This window comes from Gopherus flavomarginatus, chromosome 3 (assembly GCF_025201925.1).
Source record: "Gopherus flavomarginatus isolate rGopFla2 chromosome 3, rGopFla2.mat.asm, whole genome shotgun sequence".
Taxonomy (NCBI): Eukaryota; Metazoa; Chordata; order Testudines; family Testudinidae; genus Gopherus; species Gopherus flavomarginatus.
The window spans coordinates 30,836,250-30,845,460 of record NC_066619.1 but is presented as its reverse complement, the minus strand read 5'-3'; positions in this window follow the sequence as shown (position 1 = coordinate 30,845,460).

Genomic DNA, 9,211 nt, shown 5'->3' with positions numbered 1-9,211 from the left:
ACACAGACCATAAACCCTACAACCGAGGACAGCCAAAGACCCCACATACCACCCAAGTAAAGCCACAGATACCCTACCCTTCAACCTCACCAGTCTCCAGTAACTCACCTCGGCCCAGTGACCCATCAGATGGAAGATGCTTTAAGTGTAATGAACTGGGACATATCAAGGCCAACTGTCCCAAGAACACCATGCGAGTGCAATTCATTACACCACCATCACACCAAAGATCCCCAGGCCCGGATGCCTCTCAAATACCTTTGGAGCGAAGGGAAAATTTGAGAGTGGGCGGAAAGAAGGTTACTGCGTGGAGAGACACGGGGGCACAAGTGTCAGCTATCCACCAATCCTTCGTTGACCCCAAATTCATCAACCCAAAGGCCAAAGTTACAATTTACCCCTTCATGTCACAAGCCGTAAACTTGCCTACAGCTCAACTGCCTGTCCAGTACAAAGGCTGGTCAGGAATGTGGACTTTTGCAGTCTATGACAATTATCCTATCCCCATGCTACTGGGGGAAGACTTGGCCAACCAGGTGAGGCGGGCCAAGAGAGTGGGAATGGTTACACGTAGCCAAACCAGGCAAGCTTCCAGACCCATTCCTGTTCCTGAGCTGTCCACAGAGGCCCCGTCTGTGTTACCAGAGACCCAGGCAGAGGTAGTGGACCCGGATTCCATGCCTACCACTGAAACAGACCCAGCATCTCCAGTCCCAGGCCCGGAACTGGAACAGCAACCAGCACCAGCAAGTGCAACCCCATCTTCAAACTCAACGCCAGAGGGCGCCAGCGAGCCAAAACTGGCAGAAGCAACAGACAGCCATACCCAAAAGGCTCAGCCAGAGCCTGAAATACCCTCAGGTGCACCAGCGGAGAGCGGTTCACCAGCAACGGAAACAACCCCATCACCTACATCGCTTCCAGAGGGACCAAGCCCAAGTCCACAGTCTGAGGAAGAACTGGTGACCCCAGCCTCAAGGGAACAGTTCCAGGCTGAGCAGGAAGCGGATGACAGCCTTCAGAAAGCTTGGGCGGCGGCACGGAGCACCCCACCGCCTCTCAGCTCTTCTAATCGATCCCGGTTTGTTATAGACCAAGGACTTTTATACAAGAAAATTCTTTCTGGTGGACACCGGGAAGAATGGCAGCCGCAAAAACAGTTGGTGGTTCCAACTAAGTACCGGGGGAAGCTCTTAAGCTTAGCCCATGATCATCCCAGTGGCCATGCTGGGGTGAACAGAACCAAGGACCGGTTGGGGAAGTCTGGGAGGGGATGGGCAAGGACGTTGCCAAGTATGTCCGGTCTTGTGAGGTATGCCAAAGAGTGGGAAAGCCTCAAGACCAGGTCAAGGCCCCTCACCAGCCACTCCCCATAATTGAGGTCCCATTTCAGCGAGTAGCTGTGGATATTCTGGGCCCTTTCCCAAAAAAGACGCCCAGAGGAAAGCAGTACGTACTGACTTTAGTGGACTTTGCTACCCGATGGCCAGAAGCAGTAGCTCTAGGCAACACCAGGGCTAACACTGTGTGCCTGGCCCTAACAGACATCTTTGCCAGGGTAGGTTGGCCCTCTGACATCCTTACAGATTCAGGGTCTAATTTCCTGGCAGGGACCATGGAAAAACTGTGGGAAACTCATGGGGTGAATCACTTGGTTGCCACCCCGTACCACCATCAAACCAATGGCCTGGTTGAAAGGTTCAATGGAACTTTGGGGGCCATGATACGAAAATTCATCAACGAATTCTCCAATACTTGGGACCTAGTGTTGCAGCAGTTGCTGTTTGCCTACAGGGCTGTACCACATCCCAGTTTAGGGTTTTCACCATTTGAACTTGTGTATGGTCACGAGGTTAAGGGGCCATTACAGTTGGTGAAGCAGCAATGGGAGGGGTTTACGCCTTCTCCAGGAACTAACATTCTGGACTTTGTAAACAACCTACAAAGCACCCTCCGACACTCTTTAGCCCTTGCTAGAGAGAACCTAAAGGATGCTCAAGAAGAGCAAAAGGCCTGGTATGACAGACATGCCAGAGATCGGTCCTTCAAGGTAGGAGACCAGGTTATGGTCTTGAAGGCGCAACAGGCCCATAAGATGGAAGCATCATGGGAAGGGCCATTCACGGTCCAAGAGCGCCTGGGAGCTGTAAACTACCTCATAGCATTTCCCAATTCCTCACTAAAGCCTAAAGTGTACCATGTTAATTCTCTCAAGCCTTTCTATTCCAGAGACTTACAGGTTTGTCAGTTTACAGTCCAGGGAGATGATGCTGAGTGGCCTGACGGTGTCTACTACGACGGGAAAAAAGACGATGGCGTGGAAGAGGTGAACCTCTCAACCACCCTGGAACGTCTGCAGCGGCAACAAATCAAGGAGCTGTGCACTAGCTTCGCCCCATTGTTCTCAGCCACCCCAGGACGGACTGAACGGGCATACCACTCCATTGATACAGGTAATGCTCACCCAATCAGAACCCCACCCTACCGGGTGTCTCCTCATGCCCAAGCTGCTATAGAACGGGAGATCCAGAACATGCTACAGATGGGTATAATCCGCCCATCTACCAGTGCATGGGCATCTCCAGTGGTTCTGGTACCCAAACCAGATGGGGAAATACGCTTTTGCGTGAACTACCGTAAGCTAAATGCTGTAACTCGTCCGGACAACTATCCAATGCCACGCACCGATGAGCTATTGGAAAAGTTGGGACGTGCCCAGTTCATCTCTACAATAGACTTAACCAAGGGGTACTGGCAAGTACCGCTAGATGAACCTGCCAAGGAGAGGTCAGCATTCGTCACCCATGCGGGGGTGTATAAATTCAATGTCCTTCCTTTCGGCCTTCGAAATGCACCCGCCACCTTCCAGAGGCTGGTAGATGGTCTACTAGCTGGACTGAAAGAATTTGCAGTTGCCTACCTCGATAATGTGGCCATTTTTTCACACTCCTGGCCCAAACACCTACTACACCTGGAAAAGGTCTTTGAGCGCATCAGGCAGGCCGGACTAACTGTTAAGGCCAAAAAGTGTCAAATAGGCCAAAACAGAGTGACTTACCTGGGGCACCAGGTGGGTCGAAAAACCATAAACCCCCTACAGGCCAAAGTGGATGTTATCCAAAAGTGGCCTGTCCCAAGGTCAAAAAAACAGGTCCAATCCTTCTTAGGCTTGGCCGGATACTACAGGCGATTTGTACCACACTACAGCCAAATCGCTGCCCCATTAACCAACCTGACCAAAAAGACCCAGCCAAATGCCGTTAAGTGGACTGATGAGTGTCAAAAGGCCTTTACCCAGCTTAAGGCGATGCTCATGTCTGACCCTGTGCTCAGGGCCCCGGACTTTGCCAAGCCATTCCTAGTAACCACGGATGCATCTAAGCGTGGTATAGAAGCAGTGCTCATGCAGGAAGCAACAGATCACAACTTCCATCCTGTCGTGTTTCTCAGTAAGAAACTGTCTGAGAGGGAAAGTCACTGGTCAGTCAGTGAAAAGGAATGCTATGCCATTGTGTACGCCCTGGAAAAGCTACGCCCATATGTTTGGGGACGGCGGTTCCAACTACAAACTAACCATGCTGCACTAAAGTGGCTTCATACTGCCAAGGGAAACAACAAGAAACTTCTTCGTTGGAGTTTAGCTCTCCAAGATTTTGATTTTAAAATTCAACACATCACAGGAGCTTCTAATAAAGTTGCTAATGCACTCTCCCGTGAGAGTTTCCCAAAATTCAGTAGTTAAAAAGTGTTCTTAAAATGTAAAAGTCTGTTAGTTATATACTTAGAAGTATATGTAAAGGTTATTACAACGTGAGACACCTGAGCAGAATCAGACTGAACAGAATGAGCTCAGAAGCCCTCTCTCCTGACCACATGACTTCTGAGTATCACTAACCATTGGAAACAACACAGTCAATGTGTGAAAGACCTACAGTATCTGCTGTTCTGCTAGCCCTGGTCTTGTACTCCCCTGGGCAACAGCCAGGCTCATCTGTCTCCCTTCAAATGAGAGGTTCATCAGGGGTCTCAACCGTCAACCAGAGAGGTGCTTTGTGCAATTTGTAGGCTAATGACACCATTGCAGATCAAGCTGCAGAAATTTAACAAACCCAAAAAGAAAACTGAACAAAATTTTGTCCAGAACTTTTGTGTTCTGGTAGTTGTTTTTTTTTATAACAAGTGCAAAGATTATGTCTCAGGAGACACACCTAATGAAAAGACTAATGTTGGCAAGTACACTGTGATACAGATAAACCAAAGTACAATAAGAACGCCCATGATAATCAGAATTTTCATACAGAAAAACAAGTCAGATGATTGGAGAAGGAAGTTCATTTTATACTTGGGCTCATGTAATTTTGATAGCTGGGTTCTTACATAACTGTGTCACTACATATCAGCCTGTGTCTAATGCTGAGTTTGCAGGAGCTGCCTCTAGGTCCATATCTAAGGATACCAGCTTTCTCTGCTTCCCCTGGATTCTGAGAAGTATGAGACTGGTTATCATATGTTATCTTAAACTTCCCATGATACAGCACATAAGGGCAAATCCTGCCTTCCTTCATTCAGGAGTTACTTCAGCTATTGAGCTCATTGTCCTGATTCTAATCTCACTGACTCCAGTTTTGCACAAGTGTAAATCTATTGATTTTACAGGAGTTACTCTCAATTTACACCACTAAGCAAAGAGAATCAGGCCCTGTGAGTCAATGGGAGTTCACCTGGTTAAGGACTGAATAAAATCTGAGGGTCTGATTCTGTTCTAATTTATATTAGAGTAAATGAGGAGTAACTCTTTTGTGGTCAAAAGGTTACACTGGTATAAAACCATCTTAAATAAAGAGGAGAATCAGGCTCGGAGGAAGGACTTAAGATGGATTTTAGATCCCAGTTCTCAAAACCATTGTTAGATTTCAGCATCTTTTTGATTCCTTTCAGTCATTGATCTCACGATCCAATGTATTACAAGTCATCACTGTAGTCTAACTCCCTTACCAAAGCAGAAGTGCTGACAGCCTCTCATTCCTTGTCATATCAGATTTTCAGAAACGTTCATGTGGAACTCCAGGCTACAGAAATATCAGCAAACAAACAGCTGATTTCAAAAGTCCGTTCCCCAGCCAGAGCTCAGATCCTTAAACACCACCCTCTGAAATATTCACCCAAGAGGTAAGTTTCACAAGTTTGCTCCCACCTGATGTTATCAAAGTGCTGATCTTCAGATGGAATGGCTTAAAAACATCTGGGTCTGAATTATTCCACCTGTTTGGATTTGGGGCTGGTGAGATAAGCAAAACTGAATGAGAGATTGAAAAAAGGCACTGATTTCCAAGAGGTATTGAAGATGTAAGAAAACTTGCCTTGCAGTGTGATTCTTCCTAATGATCATTCCCATCCCAAATGAATTTAGTTCCACAGACATTCTGCTATTTACTTGGTAAGGAATTAGATGATGTCTTTATGTCAGTTTGAATGCAAAGTGCTATATAAATAGTAAGTAATTGGCTTTGTAGGGTCACAGGAATTGCCAGACTGAATCAGACCCAAGGTCCATCTAGTCCAGTATCCCATCTCCATTAATGGCCTGCCCCAAATGAGAGGAAGATGTAAGAAACCACAATAGGAGGCAGTTGTGTAGTAATCTGTCCTCTACATTAGCTATCATCCCAATCTCTCATATTTAGAGATTGGTTTAAACATGGAAGCATAAGATTTAATATATCTTCTGCAATATTTGTTTTAAATAATTATGGTAACTCTGGATACTATTGATATCCACAGAAATATCCACTCCCTTTTTGGATGTTAAATTCTTGGCCTCCAGGATTTATAGTGGCTACAAATTCAACAGTTTAATCAGATATTAAAAGAAAGAGTATTTCTTTTTATAAGTTTTAAATGTCATACCTTTTAATTTTTACTGAAAGTTTGTCCTTTTGATCTTGTGTTATCAGACAGGGAGAAGATAAGTTCTCAATCTACTTTTACTATTCCATTAATTATTTTATATACTTTTATCATGTTCCCTCTTATCTGTCTCCTTTCTAAATTAAACAGTCCCAGTCTTTTCAATTGCTCTTCAGAGGAGAGTGTTTCCAGTCCTTTGATTATTCTCATCACAACTCTCCAAACCCTCTCTAGTTCAGCAATATCCTTTTTGAGATGGGGGGACCAGTATTGCAGAAAAGATTACAGATTAGGCATGTATATAAAGGCATGATAACAGTCTCCAGCTTACTATGCTGTTCTTTACGCAGTCTAACATCTTGTTTGGTTTTTTTGACTGAAGCCGCACATTGAGCAGAGATCTTCATTGAGCTGTGCACAATGATGCCTAGGTCGCTCTCTTGAGTTGATACAGTTCATTTAGAACCCTGTAAAGTGTACAAGTAGTTTACATTTCCCCCTCCAATGTGTCATTAGAAGATTCATAAATTTAGAAAACAATGAAAAGGAAAAAGTCAGATGCCTACACTCTTGCCTCCATGGCTTACATCAGCATTAAGCTGATTAATGCTCAAGAGCTCTCTTTCTAACTACTAAGTCATTACCCTCCTAGGGGAAGGGCAGTTTTAGAGCTGTGACATGGCTGAAGGTTTGACTGAAGCAGCTCATAATACTGATTACCTTTAAGTCCAAATAAACGAGGTGCCATGATCTCCACCAAAGTCTTCACCCTCCCCCTCCAAAAATAGAGAGCGGAAATATGGCAATAATTAGAAAAATTATTGCCTGAAAATAAAAGCTTTTCCAGATTAGGATTGACAGTTGTTTCCTGCTGTGAAACAGGAACATGGCCTGGAGTTAATAAGTATTTACTCTAGAGGCCAAAATTAGGATTTAAGGCTAGTACTTAGGAAGCTAAGGTAGAGGATCTGGGAGACTGGGACAATTTTGCATGCTTGAGGGGGATGAATGAGGGGAACATAGTGGTCTGGACATTCTTCTGTAATTAGTTCAGTTATGGTGCTGTTCATACAATAGGAGTGTTAAGAGAACAAACATTGAGACTTTATGGATATTCTAGATGAATCTTTATTTTATGAAAGGTTGTGTAAATTTGTTTAATAGTAGAATATTTATCCAAATCTTTTCATACCCAAAAAGGGGTCAGATTCAGATTTAACCTTGGGCAAAGCTTGGAGCTGATATTTATCTTATACAACTAGGTTTGTCTAGCCTTTCCCACAGCTGTTTTTCTAGTACTTCTCTGTCAGTGCTTTGAGAGTGTTTTTTTCTTGACTAAGGACCAGGGGCGGCTGGTTCCATGGCTTTGGCAGACCTCCCGCAGGCGTGCCGCTGAATCTGCGGGACCGGGGACCTCCTGCCCTGCTTGGGGCGGCAAAATGCCTAGAGCCGCCCCTGCTAAGGACATGTCTACACTACAAGTGCTACATCAACATAGCTGTAGTACTGCAACTACACTGCTGTAGGGCAGACACTTGCTACAGCAATGGAAGGGGGCTTTCCATAGCTGTAGTAAATCTGCCCCCTTGGGAGTATAAAGTAATGATCCCAGTAGTTTAGATGGACAGAGTGAACACTTTAAAGCAAGATGTCTGTGATTGTAGCTGTAAACATTGCCAAAGTCCACATTTTAACATTTTGTCACAAACACATAAAAGTTTGCCATCAGATACTATGCAGTGACCACAGTTGTTTCCTATCCTAGGACAGGAAGAATCGTTAGTATCTCAAAAACCACTGCATTGTAACTGTTGGCAAATTATGACTTTTTAATGACAGCCACTATACCTTTCTGTTCTAAGTCTGTCTTCATGTTCACAGCTGAATGATAAGTTTGCAGTTCTAAGATTGACTCATCTAGACTCTGTGTTCATCCCTGTATCAGAGTTGCTGGTCTTTAGATTCCCAGTGGCAATATATACAGGAATATTTCCAGGGAATTTCTCCTTTACCTGAGTATAAATTATAAAAGCAGTGATCTTGGAAATATAAATTTTGTTTTTATGACATGCTTATTACACACTATTTATTATTAATTATTATCATTATTTTATTACATTATGAAAATGGCAACACTCTTCCATTATCTCACTTTCATAGCTTGTATCACTTTGAATAAGCCTGTTATAAGACAAGGCTCCTAGGTTTCATCAAAGAGTATCAGATGTGAAACAGCATGATGGTATTTAAGAAGCCAGCTCGAAGAGTTCCTTCCACACAAGCATTCAGGTCTTGAGCAGTCCAGGCAAACAACTCACATTACAACAAATCTTAAACTTGTTCTTCATAATAATTTTTAAAACAATACTAGCTGCCCATTTAATTTTTAAAGCAGAAAAAAAATATCCACCTCCCTTTCCATTTCTTATAAGGAGTCTTGAAGTTTAACTCTCCTCAGTGTGATAGAGATGCTTGCTTTGATCTGCTTAGTTCCTGGAAGTCCAGGGGATGTTGGTCCCATGCTGCCCAGGATCCCTAGGGACAGCTCTGTCTGCCATTAGGGATTTTTTTCCTGAGAACCCCCTGTAACATTTTGCGAATCCCCAGGGGTTCACAAACCCCAGTCTGGGAACCACTGAAGCAGAGTGATGATGGCAAATGGCATGTCAGGCTGTGACTTGCTTCTCCCTGCAATTCTTTCCCGAAGGCCACATGGCTGCAGGGAGGAGGGCTCTTGGGGCGGCGGGTGGTGGTGGTGGTGGTGTCGTCTCCTCTGCACAGCTCATGCGGAGGGGTTAATTTGAACCCCTTCCATTCGAGTGGAGCTTGGACTGCTTTCTGCAACTGCTGTGCTCATTTACCCAACAGACTGACCAGCTGTGCACATAATATTAACACTACTATTGAACTTCTATAGTGCCTTTCATCCAAGAACCTCAAAGGGCTTTACAACCACTAATTAAACCACACAACATCCCTGCCAGGTAGGAAGGTTTGATGAAGTATTCAGCTTAGCGAATACGCTGTCTCTAGAAATAACAACCAAGTAATATCATCAAAGGTATGTGGGGCCAGCTCCCTGCAGAATGCTGCAGAACATCTCCTCAGCAACACAAGCTACTGGGAGCACATTAGAGTTGTCCTCCCCTCGTTTCCCTGGCTTCCCAGAGAATATCAAGTCACGTTCAAGGTCTCAGTCCTTACCTTCAATGTGCTCAGTGGGCTGGGCCCAAGCTATCTAAAAGAGTCTAAAGCTTGTGGACAAGGGCCATGGTCAATAAAGCTGCTCCTCTGGCACAATGGA